We start from the raw sequence: 14,712 nt of genomic DNA, 5'->3' as shown, positions 1-14,712 counted from the left end.
TGTATTCAAAAATTTAATGAAGGACTGTGTGTAATTTTTTGATGTTCCTGCTGATTTCTTTGTACATCAACATTTCCCAATCTATCATCTGTTAAAAGATCAGATGCCATTACATTTTCCTACATATTTATCCATGTTATAGTGCATCTGTCATGTATTTTAACTTGGCTAGAAGCCTCATATCATTCTCATATAACTTGCAATCCCAGCCAAATTTTGTGTTGAGGACAGACTTAAAAATTTTACATTTAGTTCTTTCAATGAAATTATTGATGTACAAATTGAATATCTGTGGCCCAAACACAAATGTTCCTTGCTAGTCATTGCCTTGCCTTGAAAAATACTTATTTATTCTTGATCTTTTTCTTTTCTGTTAATTCCTCTCAGTATTGCTTGGCCCTTGGCTCTATGCTTATAGTAGACTTTAATTCAACTACATCCCATCCCCAGTTCTCTTTCACCTTTCTGCAGTACTTGTTCATGTGTGGGTATGAAGCGACAGAGGATGAATGGACAGAATGTTGGACTGAGAAGCTTTGGGAACTGCACCATTAATATTCTGATCATCTGGGCATGCAAACAAGCAAGTATTGGCTTGGAAACATTCAGGTCAGTGGCAGAATATCATTTGGGAGATTTACTATGCTTCCTTAGGGCGTTTTTGATTTGGTATCCTTGTCTTTGTAGGCTGAGGAATTTAGTACAAGATAGTAGTCATAAAACAATTAAACATTGGTTAGACTATTTAGAGATTTATACACATTTCTGGTCACCACACCACAGGAAGGATGTGGTAGCAATAGAAAGTGTGAAAGAGATTCAACAGGATGTTGCCTGAAATAGTTAGATAGGTCAGGTTCATGTTCACCGGAATGTAGAAGGCAAGGTGGTAACCATATAGAGAGTCATAGATAGGATTGATGTTAGAATCTTCTTCCTAGGGCAGTGTTTTAATATGAGAGGAGAGGTAAGTTCCACAAAGAGAGTAGTGAATATTTGGGCTGAACTGCCAGAAGAGATAATAACAATTACTAATACAAAGTTTAAAAGGTATTTGGACAGGTGCTTAGAGAGGAGTATGGGCCTAATGTGAGCAAATAGGATTAGAATACATGTGCATTACAGTTGGGAGAGAGGAGGAAGGTTGCTTCTGTACTGCATGTTTCTATGACTGGTCATGCCCTGACTCATCAAAGCTGTCCTTCCACAATAAATTTCCCATTAGCTGTTACATTGCTTTCATTTCCGACTATCGTTACTGAATAAGGTTACACCGAAGTATTGCAGTCTTCATACTGCAGTATGAACAACCATAGTGTTTACAGACAACTTCAGCCTATCGCTTTAGCAGTCTGAGGTACCCACCAGCTCAAGCAGTCTTTAATCATACTTGTGCCGAAGAAGAATGTTGTAACCTACAGTACCTCAAGGACTATCGTCCAGTAGCACTTGCACCTATTGTGATAAAGTGGTTTGAGGAACCTACAGCATGTCAGTGACGATCATCCAATAGCACTTGCATCTGTTGTGTCAAAAGTGCTTTCAGAGGTTGGTCATGAAGCATATCAACTCTTGCCTGAGGAGTGGACCTGGATCTGCTCCAATTCGCCTACCATCAGAGCAGGAAAACAACAAATGCCATGCTATTGCCCCTTCACTCAGCTCTGGAACAATGAAGATGTATACATCAGGTTGCTCTTCACTGACTAACATCTCAGCATTCAACAATGTTATCCCTTCAAAACTAATCACTAAGCTCCAAGACTGAGGTTTCAATACTTCCCAGCACAACTGGATCCTTGATTTCCTCACTTGCAGAGCTCCGTCAGTTTGGATTAGCCACAGCATCTTCTCGACAATCACTGTCAGCAGTGCTGATGTGCTGGTGGTGATTGTGCACCACTCTACTTGCTTTATATCGAGTTTGTGTCCTATATATATTTATATAGACTGTGTGTGTGTGTGCACCCTTAACTCCTGCACCGATCATCATTTTGGTGATTGCTCATTATACGGTGTGTCTTGGCATCTGAAACCTGGCAGAGCCCATCCTTCTCCAGGTTTTTGGAGCCAGCTGGATTCGAACTCGGCAGCCTTCACTCCGAAGTCCGGCGCTGATGCCTCTACGCCACCAGCTGGTCCATATAGACTGTGTGGCTAAGTACAACTCCAATACCTAAGTTTGCTGATGATACCGCTGTTTTTCACTGAATCAAGGGTGGTGACAAGTCAGCATACAGGTGGTGCCACAACAATGACCTCTCACTCAATGTCAGCAAAACCAAAAAGCTGATTATTGGCTCCAGGAAGAAGAAGCTGGACATCTGAGCCAGTCTTCATTAGGTACAACAGCACCTCCAGTTTCCAGAAATTTGTGTAGATTTGGCATGTTACTTAAAACAGTGACAGACTTCTGTAGATGCACAGAGGAGAGTTTTCTAACGGGGTGCATCGCAGCCTCGTATGGCCAGGAATGGAATGGTCTACAAAAAGTGGTGGATACAGCCCAGTTCATCACAGGCACAGCCCTCCCAGCCATTGAGAAAAATTTACATGAAGTGCTGTCACAAGGAAGCAGTATCCATCATCAAGGACTTTTTGGGTTATACTCTCTTCTCACTGCTATCATTGAGCTGGAGGTACAGAGGTCTTAGGACCCACACCACCAGGTTCAGGAACAGTTACCACCCGGCAATCATCAGTCTCCTGAACCATCTTAGATAACTCCTTCATCTCAACTCTCAACTGAGTCTATTACCCACAGACTCACTTTCAATGCTGTTATTTTATTTGCACAATTTGTCTTTTTTTGCCATTGGGTATTTGTTTGTCTTTGTTTCTGCACAGTTTGTATATGTATAGTTCTTTTATAGAAAATTAATCTCAAGGTAGTATATGCTAACATATGCCTGCTTTGATATTAGATTTACTTTAACTGACTTTGATAGAATTTTAGCAGGCCAAACAACAAGAAGCAGGTTACAAACAAGAGAAAATCTGCTGATACTGGAAATCCAAAGCAACACACACCAAATGCTGGAGAAACTCAGCAGGTCCAGCAGCATCTATGGAAGAGATTTCAGGCTGAGATCCTTCTCCAGTCTTAAAGAAGGATCTTCAATGGAATGTTGACTATTTACTCTTTTCCATGGATGCTGCCTGACCTGTTGAGTTCCTCCAGCATTTTGTGTGTGTTGCTTAAGTAGGTTAGATTCATCTAGGTGCACCTAACACTTTTCAGAGTATGTTTATACTGCCAAATAATGCTTTTCCCTTAAATAACAAAAGATTGCAAACATTCAAACTTAAATCATTTGATACTCCTCTGTTACATAACTTGTATGTAAACTTCAGTAATTTTGTTTCATGATTTCAGTTTCACCACTAGGTGGTTGTATAGGTTCATGTTCTTTAGTCTTTCAGTCCTTGCCTCACGTTGATCTGTATAATTATAAAATAATTGATACAGTACACTGAGGTCTCTGTGAATGTGTTTTAAAGCAAAGTCTCTTTGTAATGTAGCTTGAATGAAAGTACTGTTCACAAATAAAATGTTTAGAAAATGTTTTGAAAAAAATGCTGGTTTCCAAAATTCTGTCTCTAGCTACTTTTCCTTCATAAGGATACTTTGATACGTGTCCTTTCAGGCAGGGTCTACACGTAATGTTGAGTACATCTTAGCTTGGAAGGTGATGAAAACTCAGAGTGGTCTCTGCCATTTACCGGTCTGAAATTTTGTTTGTTGACTTTACAGTTTATTATTTCTCTTGTCCTCTCTCCCATCATGCAGAAGAAACAAAAGCCTGACCAAGCTCAAGGACTGTTATAGGATAATCATGTGGCTGCCTAGAATAAATTAGACTCTTGACCTCAAAAGCTATCTCATTATGACCTCACATCTTATTGTCCGCATGCATTGTATTTCCTTGTGGCTATTATACTTTATTCTACATAGCAATTGTTTTATCTCATACTAACTCAGTGTACTCTGTAATGGATTTATCTATGTGAACAATATTCCAGACAAGCTTTTCACTGTACCTCAGTACATGTGACAACAATATACCTTTTTTTTTCTTCTTTTTAAAAAATTTTTTTTTATTAGTTTTTCAAAACATTTTACAAAATTAAAAATCGCAAATCCCAATGAGGAGCATTAATACAGTGCAAGATTACGCATACAATAACAATATGCTACACAGGAAGAGAATTTAACAAAAAAGCACCTAAATTAAAGACAAGTGAGCTTAGTGTCCTCCCCAAGCCCCACAACACAAGAAAAAAACAACAACAACTCCAGACCAACCACCACACAGTATAAAGAGTATAAGTCTGGACAGTCAAACTCCCAGACTGTGAATACACTTAGTAACAGAGGATAATAATGCCTACTACCAGAAAAAAAAGGGAGCTGAAAGCAAGGGACCGAAAAGAAGAAAAAAAAAGAAAAAAAAACCCTAGTCAAGAGGAAGGTTATGAAAGAACAATAAACCTTTTATCAAATGTTTTCTATAAGTGCCAGTTGGATCCTTGCCTATATTAATCTCACATAATTTTCCCACTCTTTGTTTTGTTCAATTGTTTCAAGGTTACTCTTTCCTTATGTTTTCTTTCCTATATTGTTTGTTACATGCTTACACTTAAATTATTTATGGGACTGTAAAACATTTTATGTACTATATATAATTCTCAAATCTGATTCGGAATTGAGGCTTTAGTTCATCGAAGCTTCGGCGGGGAGAGAGCCATAGGCTTTAAGTAGATATTGTTCTGTAATTTATCCCTTCTTTCTTTCTTATTGCACATTTAGAGCAGTGCAGCTGCCAGGCAGGACAGCGGAATGCTCCTCTTGTAGGATGTGGGAAGACAGGGAAACCTCCAATGTCCCTGATGACTACATTTGCAAGAAGTGCATCCAGATGCAGCTTCTAACAGGGAGTGTTAAGGAGTTGTAGCTGGAACTGGATGAACTCTGGATAATTCAAGAAGCTGAGGGGTTGATAGACAGGACATAGAAGGAGGTAATTACAGACAAGGCGCTGGACACAATTAACAAGGTGACTGTCAGGAGGAGAAAAGGGGTTAGGCAGCCAGTGCAGAGTACTCCTGTGGCTGTTCCCCCTCAACAACAGTTATATCACTTTGGATACTGTTGCGGGGGTGGGGGGGGGGGAGCGGTGGTGATGACGTAGTAAAGGAAAGCCACAGTGATCAGGTCTCTATTTCAGAGTCCGGCTCTGTGGCTTAGAAGGGAAGGGGAAGTGAAGAGGCAATCTGTACTGAGAGGTGATTCATTGGATAAGGTAATAGAAAGGAGGTTCTGTGGACTAGAATGAGATTCCAAGGTGGTATGTTGCCTCCTGCATGCCTGGGTCAGGGACATGTCAGATCAAGTCCAAAGTATTGTTCAGTGGGAGGGTGAGCAGCCAGAGGTCGTGATTAATTTCGGTACCAATGTTATGGTTAGGAGGGGTGCCAAGGATTAACTAGCATAGGTTTTATATGGTGAGTGACAGGACACTGAGGAGTGTAGTACAACAGAGTGTTCGGCGAATACAGATCTATAATTCCTTGAAAGTGGCATCCCAGTTAGATAGGGTTGTAAAGAAATCTTTTGGCAGATTGGCCTTCATAAATCCATGTATTGAGTACATAAGTTGTGATGTTATGTTGAAATTGGATAAGATGTTGTTGAGGTCTAATATGGAATATTGTGTGCAGTTTTGATCAGCTACTGACAGGAAAGATGTAAACAAGATTGAAAGAGTGCAGGAAGAATTTAGATGGAAGTAGCTGGGACTTGAGGATCTGAGTTATAGGGAAAGGTTGAATAGGTTAGGACTTTTTTTCCTAGAATGTACAAGACTGAGGGGAGATTTGTTAGAGGTATACGTAGGATAAAAGCAAGCAAGCTTTTTCCACTGAAGTTGAATGAGAATACAATTAGAGATGATGGGTTAAGGGAGAAAGGTAAAATGTTTAAGAGGAACATAATGGGGAACTTCTTTGACTCAGAGAATGTGAGAGTTTGGAACAAGCTGCCAGAGAACATGATGGTTACAGGTTCAATTTCAACATTTAAGAGAAATTTGGATAGGCACATGGTTGGTGGAGGGGGGATGCGGTATGGAGGGCTTTGGGCCCGGTGCAGGTTGCTAGGCTAGACAGATTAATAATTCGGCATGGACTAAGGGCTGAAGGGCCTGTTTATGTGCTAGAGTGTTCCATGACTCTATAAATACTCTATGACTCTATAATATCCCTTCTTATCGAACAGAAAGGAAGAAATGCATTTGTCTACAAACATTTTAAAACTTCATGGTATTGTCTTGCAACTAATAAGGTACTTCTTTAGTTGTGCACTAAACAGTCAAAAGAAAGGCTATAATGTCACAAGTGAAAGATTTTTTTTTTGCTCCTAAGCTTAATTCTCTAAGGATTCAATATATTCTAGATTTTCTGATTAAGATAATGACTATATGTAGAGTTCATGAGACTGATATCACAAACTCAGAATTGTTTGCTTTTCATGATTAGTTGTGGTAAATTAATACATGAGAGTTCTACATGAGGAACCGGGCTGTAACATGGCTAAACTTGCAAATTTCTGGTGATTGCTGTCAACATGATTGCTTCACTTGTAGTGCTTATTCCATAAATCCCACTGAATACTTTTTCACTGATCCCTCAGTTTATTACACTTGAGGATTATTTAGTCATCGAGCAATAGACCATGGATACAGTCTCTTTAGCCCAATGAGTTCTCGCCAAGTCTTGTATCCATCCATCTAGTCCCAATTTCCTGCATTCATCCCATTATCCCTCTCAGACCCAACCTTTCACATAATATCCATTATTAGTTTAGAAATCCATGTCTGTAAACCAGAGGTCCATGTGTCAGTCCTCATCAGGAGATCAGAGATGGAGATAGTCAGCAATTTTAAATACCTGATTGTGGTGCAACCAGTCAGGGTACTCTCCACCGTGCATCTATAGAAGTTTGTCAAAATTGTAGATGATATGATGAACCTCCACAAACTTCCATGAAAGAAGAACCACTGTTGGATCTTCTTAGAGATTGCACTTATGTGCTAGTCTTGGGACAGATCCTCTGATCTCGTAACATCAAGGAATTTAACATTACTGACACTTTCCCTCTGATACCCTAATGAGTATTGGCTCATGGACCCCTGGTTTCTTACTCCTGTAGGCAATAATCTGCTCTTTGGTTTTTCTGCTATTAAGTGTGAGGTTGTTGTTGTGCCACCCTTCAACTAGACTTTCAATCTCCCTCCTATATTCTATTTTGTCACCAACTTTGATTTGGCCAACAACAATGATATAATCAGCATACTTAATGATGCACCATCAATAACTCACTCTGAGACGTAAGAAGCGAGATATCGGCTTTTATTGACTGGAAGAATGAACAACACTACATCCTGGAGAATGAGGCCGGGCTCAGGCCTCAATCGCCTTTATACAGGGGTCTGTGGGAGGAGCCACAGGAGCAGTCAGCAGGGGTCTGTGGGAGGAGCCACAGGAGCAGTCCAGACAGGTATATGTAGTTCACCACACTTAAATATAGCATTAGTGTTGTACTTAGCCACACAACAATAGGTATAAAGTGAGTGGAGTAGGGGGCTAAGCACACAGTTTTGTGCTGATGTTGAGGAGAATATGTCATCGCCAGTCTGTACTGACTGGAGTCTGCAAGTGAGGAAATTAAAGGTCCAGTTGTATGGGAAGGTATCAAGCCCTAGGTCTCTGAGCTCAGTGATTAGTTTCAAGGGGATAACAGAGTTGAATGCTGAGTTGTACTCAATGAAGAGCAAAGTGATGAATGCATCTTCATTGTCCAGATGATTAATAATGGATATTATATTAACAGCATCCACTATTGACCTGTTATGATGGCAGGCACATTGGAATTGATCCTTGTCACTCCTCAGGCAGGAGTTGATATGAGTCATGACCAAAGTCTCAAAGCACTTCATTGTAGTGTTTGTAAGTGGTACTGGACAAAGGTCATTGAGGCAGATTGCCAAGTCTTTTTGGACACAGTATGGTTGAAGCCTTCTTGAAGCAGATGGGTACCTCAGACTGCCAAAGCGAGAGGTTGAAGATGTCAGTAACCCTTTAGTTAGCTGATTAGTGCAAGTCTTTAGTACTCAGTCAGCTACACTATCTGCGCCAGATGCTGTTCATGGGTTCACCCTCCTGAAAGATGTTCTCATGTTGGCTCCAGAGACTTAAATTACAGGGGCCTCAGACTGTGATGGTTCGTGAAGTTTCCTCCATGCTCTGTCAATCAAAATGAGAACAAAAAGCCTTGAGCTCATTTGAGAGCTAAACTTTGATGTTGTTTACATTTCTTTGTAGGAGGTGATAGCATTCAATCCCTGCTACAACTGTCAAGCATCATTCTGTGATCCCAGGTTGGTCCAGAATTGCCACTTTGCATGCAAAATGGCTTTCCATAGGTCAAACCTGGACCTCTTGTACATTCTTGCAATGCCAGTCCTAACATCACTGATCTAGCGCTCAGCGGATTGTGGATTTCTTGGTTCATCCAGGGCTTCTGGTTGGGGAAGACTCAGAATGATTTTGTGGGTACAGTTTTGTCCATGTGAATCTTTATAATGTCCATAACAATTGTGGGACATTCATTTAGGTCCTCTGATGAGTCCTTGAACATGGCCCACTCCATCTATTCAAAGTAATCCCATAGCCATGCCTCTGCCTCCATGACCACCTTCTTTGTTGCCCGTAAATCTGGTGTCTTGCTTTTTAATCACTGCCGATATACCTGGAGGAGGTGTTCAGATTTCTCAAACTGTGATGGAGAGATAGAACAGTAGTATCAAACGAAGGCCAACTGTGATGTCAGTCGTGGCCCTAAGAAGGTCCTCTGATGAAGCAAAGATGAAAGTTGAGTGAGTTTGGTAGCAACCCTCCATAGGCTCAAGTTTTTTTTCTGTTATACAACTCTTACTGAAAATGGAGTATCACTTCTCTTCATCAGCAAGCCTTCCTATATGTTACTGGAAAAAAATTAATTTCCTTTCAGCTTCTCCTGTGTGGTCACAATAACTCTGGTACAATTAATAAGGATTTTGACATAAAATGGTGGAGCACATTTTTTTTTCCAAAGAAATGTACCAGCAGCATCTTTCAAACACCTATCACTGCAGAGCCAGTGCTCAACTGCACTCAATTTAGAACTAAGACTTTCAAGTTTGGGGAGGTGGGCAGCCTAAAAATGTGTCAACCTATGGGGGAAAGGACTTAAAATGTTCAAAAATTCTGCATCACTGTCTTTTGAGGAACATTTATTTGTAACAATGGTTGTTAGTTACTTTATTGTATGAATACTATGTGTACTCAAAATATTAATGCCATTTTAACTGTGTGTCTCAATCAGTTTTTTTGCCTTTTGACTTAATGTGATAACTGCTTGCCATCATTCACTTCAGATTCTTTTCTTAAATGAAAAGGTATAAATAATCCAGGGGAAAAGAATTTGTAGGCATTTACATTTTTAAATTGTTCAGTACAGTGGTTAAATCAGCAAACAACAGAATGTTTCACTGACTGTAAAGAACACAGCAAAATTTGCTCTTAAACTATATGGTAAAACTAGGAGAAGCACTGTCAAATGTTTAAGGGTTGTGATACATTCCTAGGTGGCTGCTTGCATAATGACACAGCCCCAATATTAAATTAAGCAAGTAACTAATTCTAGATGACGAAGAAAGTTTTTAGTGACCTTTAAAGACATGCACAAAGAGATATTTGCCCTTTTGCAGAGAAGGTAAGATGTCATGTAGTGCACAAATTTAGTTTCTCTAAATGACCTTTACCAGAAGATATTGTAAAAAGATGCACCTCATTAACTTCAGCAAAACCACTGACAATAATTAAACAACAAAGGCTGTATTGGAATCATGTCTTGTTCTTTAAATGATATATAATTGATAAATGTTTTATGAACAGATGTGCATCACACATAACACAGTGCATCACACAAATCATAACTGTATATATAAAGGAGTGAATAGAAACATAAAGGTTTCTGATAGACATCCCGAAAAAGAACTTTAATGAGAAGTAAGGTTTGACTGATTGATAAATGAAGATGGTTGAAATATTCTTACTTGGTCTGTCAGGAACTTTTAATTTTAGCGTGAGACCACATCTTTTTTCTCAGGTAATATCTTGATTGAAAATGTCTGTATGATTCAGCATAATATAGTAATTAATACTGTGGATTTAGTGTATGTATATTATAGAACTGAGATTTTGCCAAGTTTCAAAGAAAGTAAAATCCTAAACCTTTTTTTTCACTTTAGGTAGCAAAGTTAATTTAATTTTCCTCAAAATAGCAGCACCTTTCAAATCTTTAGTTGACAACTAAAGATAAGCATTTTTTCAAAAATATTCTTAATTCATCAATTATACAATATATATGATTGGGACCTATGTTTTCAATGTTCATTGTACTATCAATTCAATACAATGTGTTTTCTTACATTGCATCATTGCTGCCTCCCACTCCACCCTCCCCGAACAATGCACTCATGAAGCGAGTGAGAAGCTTTTACAGCATGCCCAGCTCCTTAGTGTCTAGTGGCAAAGGAAGCCTAGACTGTAGTCATTTCCCACAGAGCCTTTGTGGTGGCAGGACAAAGATTTAGATTGTCACTCAGTACATACTCCAGTACAGTGTAATGCGTTAATAGACAGCATTTGCTTGTGGAGATCTCCTTCAACTGAAAGACCAACAAATAATGAGTACACAAAATTTCATTTGTCTTGAGTCCTGCCAAAGGGTCTCTGCCCAAAATATTGACTGTACTTATTTCCCTAGATGTTGCCTGGCCTGCTGAGTTCCTCCAGCATTTTGTGGGTGTTCCTGTAGAGAAGAGAGAAGGCAATAAATTAAAAGTCCTCCAACTAGCTGTCTGGAATTAATAAAAAGTTGCTTAAGTCTCATGCCCATAAGAAGCAGTACTGAGGCATCCTAGTGAGGAATGTTATCAAAATAATTTGTGATGTCTTTTGTTAATTATACTCAGACCAATTGACTTAATAAACCTCAGTGCCTCTGAGATAGAAAGGGAATGTAAATTAGTCATGGGTTCTCAGAGTTATACAGCACAAAAATGGGGCTTTCACCTCACTGGTGAACATGTCAGTCTTTTAGACCATCTACGCTAATACCATTAGATCCATATCTTTATATGCCTTGTCCATATAAGTGTCCATCAGCATTTTTCTGAAACGTAGTTATTGTTTCTGATTCCATCACTGCCTTTGACATTCCATATACCTTTTACACCATCCGAACGATTGCATTACCACTTTCTGGGAATTATGGACTTGAATCCCAGGTTCCCTTTCCTAGGAAGCCACTATTTACATTGCCTACCACTACTTGACTTGACAGAATGTGTCACCTCACAGCTGCTGGGATTAATTTTCATCTATCAAAGTTCAAATTAAATTTTATTATCCAAGTACGTATATGTCACCATTAACAGACCTGAGATCCATTTTCTTGTAGGCATACGCACATTTATAGAATAGTAACTGTAACAATATCAATGAAAGATCAACCAGAATGCAGAAGACAACAAACTGTGCAAATGCAAATATAAATAAATAGCAATAAATAACAAGAATATGAAATCATGTGTTAGAGTCCTTGAAAGTGAAATCATAGGTTCTGGGAACATGGGGCAAGTGAAGTTGAGTGGAGTTATCCCTTTTTGTTCAAGAGCCTATGGTTGAGAGGTAGCAACTGTTCTTGAGCCTGGTGGTGCGAGTCCTGAGGCTCTTGTACCTTCTACCTGATGGCATCAGTGAGAAAAGAGCATGAACTTGGTGGTGGGGGTCCCTGGTGATGGACACTGCCTTCCTACAACAGTATGTAGATATGCTCAATGGTTGAGAGGGCTTTACCCATTACGTACTGGGCCAAATCTACTACTTTTTGTAGGATTTTGTGTATATAAGCATTGGTGTTTCCTTGCAGGCTGAGATGCAGCCAGTCAATATACACTCCATTACATATCTACAGAAGTTTGTCAAAGTTTTTCAAATATCATGTGGAATCTCCATGAACTCTTAAGGAAGCTCAGGCACTGCCATGCTTTCTTCGCAATTGCCGTTACGTGCTTGATCCAGGACACTTCCTCCTAAGTAATAACACCCAGGAATTTAAAGCTGCTGACCCTCTCCACCTCTAATCCTCTGATGAGAACTGGCTCATGGACCTCTGGTTTCCCTCTCCTGAAGTTTATAATTAATTCCTTTTTCTTGGTGACATTGAGTGAGAGGTTGCTGTTATGACACCGTGTAGCCGGATTTTCAATCTCCTTCATATATGCTGATACATCACCACCTTTGATTCAACCCACAATAGTGACATCATCAGCAAATTTGCACGTGGCATTGGAGCTGTCCTTAACCATACATGTCATACATGTAAAGCGAATGTGGGGGGGGGGGGTGAGCACACAGCCCAGCGGTGCACCTGTGCTGATGGAGACTGGGGAGGAGATGTTGTTGTTAATCTGAATTGCCTGAGGTCTACAAGTGAAGAAATCCCGAATCCAATTGCACAAGGAGGTAATGAGACCAAGGTCTTGGAGATTATTGATTAGATTTGAAGGGATGATGGCATTGGATGCTGAGCTGTAGTCGATAAAATATGTACCTTTGCTGTCTTGATGTCCCAGGTTTGAGTGAATAGCCAATCAGATGGCATCTGCTGTGGACCTGTTGCTCCAGTAGGTAGAAACTGATATGTTTCATCACCAGCCACTCAAAGCACTTCATTACAATGGTTGTAAATGCAACTGGGTGATGGCCATTGAGCCAGGTTACCATGCTGTTTCTGGGCACTGGTGTGATTGAAGCCTGCTTGAAGCAGGTGGGTACCACACACTGCCGAAGCAAGAGGTTAAAGATCTCAATGAACGTACCAGCCAGTTGATCAACACAGGTTTTTAGTATGTGGCCAGGTACCCTGTCCAGTCCAGATGCTTTCATTGGATTTACCCTCTTGAAGACAGCCTATACGTCACCTTCAGAGACTGAGATCATGGAATCATCAGAGGATGTACGAGTTTGTGATAGTTCCTTCATGTTCTGTTGGTCAAATTGACACTCTTTCAACACTCCATCCACTGTTTTTATTTGATCAACAGGCAATCTGCTGGAAGAACTCAGCAGATCAGGCAGCATCTGTGGGAGGAGAGATTCAATATTTCAAGTTAAAACTGTAGTGTAGGGTTGTAACCTTGCTCATTACCCAGAGCTCTAGCAATTTTGTATCGTCTGCAAACAATGGAGGTCCCAGCATCCATACCTGATGTACACAGATGCCCAATCAGGAAAACATCCTTCTCCCGTTTGTATCTTTCATCACATGCTAATTTTTCATTCAATTAGCCAGCTTGCCTTGGATCCAATGTGCCTTCAACTTCCAGATCAACCTACAATTCAGGACGATGCCTTAATAAAGGTACTACAGATAATGTCTACCACCCTGCCTTCCACTGCACTAAGATTTGCTGACTACCCTTCATCAGACCTAACTTTCTGATTATACATAAACCATTAGAATTTTCTCTAGTAACTTCCCTACTACTGACATTAGGCTCACCAGCCTGTAGTTCTTTGGCTTAATTCTGTGGTATTTCATAAATAAAGGAACAGAATTAACTATCCTGCAGACTCCAGGGACATCACTTGTGGCTAACTGGATGCAAAATCTCTGCAAAGACCATCTCCTCCCTTGCTGGGTAGATCCAGCCCCAGGGTCTTATCAATCCTTACAAGTTCTGTGGCATCTAATTCACCCTGTTTAATTCTGACAAGATCTGCACTGTCAAGATAGATACTGTTTTGATCCCAAAGGAAATTACAGTGTGACAGTGGCATTACAAGTGCACAGATTTTAAAAGAGAAGTAAGAAAGAATTAAAAAAAGTTACCTCAAACAGTCTAACAAGAGGGGGTCATCACTTTCCCAGCTATAGGTTGACTCATTATAGAACCTAATGGCCGAGGGTAAGAATGACCTCTTAAATTTTGATATATTTATAAAATGCCTTGGTTTTTATTCCCCGGTATTGACAGCTTTCTAGTGAGCACTTGAGCAATGGTTCCTATTTGTCTTCATCAAGTGTGAATAGACGTGATTGTAATATTCTCATTAATGAAATAGGCACTCACATTCTAGTCCTGTATTCAAGAAACATCTTTGCTACTGTGAAGCTGTGAGCAAATGTAAGACATTGTCTGCATGATGTTGCTTGTAAAGAGAGCATTTATTTGAAAATTAAACATTTTCATTTTTGGTTTCTTCCTTCTAGCTGTTGTAATAATTTACTCTTGCCAATCCTCCCAAATTGATTCCTTCTAATTCTCTGAATCACCAATTCAATGAGGACTGATAGCAGTTTTTCCTCTAATATTTTCTCAGACTAAGTTGAGTTCTGATAAATCAAATATTCAATTATTCCTTGACTAAGGAAGTATCTTACCATTGTTTCCAGATCAAAAGACAATTATTCACAAAGTTGAATTCTTAATCCATACAATAAAATCTTGAATAAGATAAATATGTCATGATTTGAAAACTGAAGCTGTTTTAGCCAAATTCTTTAGTGTAAACATGATATATGTGCAAATGATATAGCTC

Source organism: Hemitrygon akajei, chromosome 12 (assembly GCF_048418815.1).
Source record: "Hemitrygon akajei chromosome 12, sHemAka1.3, whole genome shotgun sequence".
NCBI classification, from domain to species: Eukaryota; Metazoa; Chordata; class Chondrichthyes; order Myliobatiformes; family Dasyatidae; genus Hemitrygon; species Hemitrygon akajei.
Note: the sequence above shows the minus strand (reverse complement) of the source record.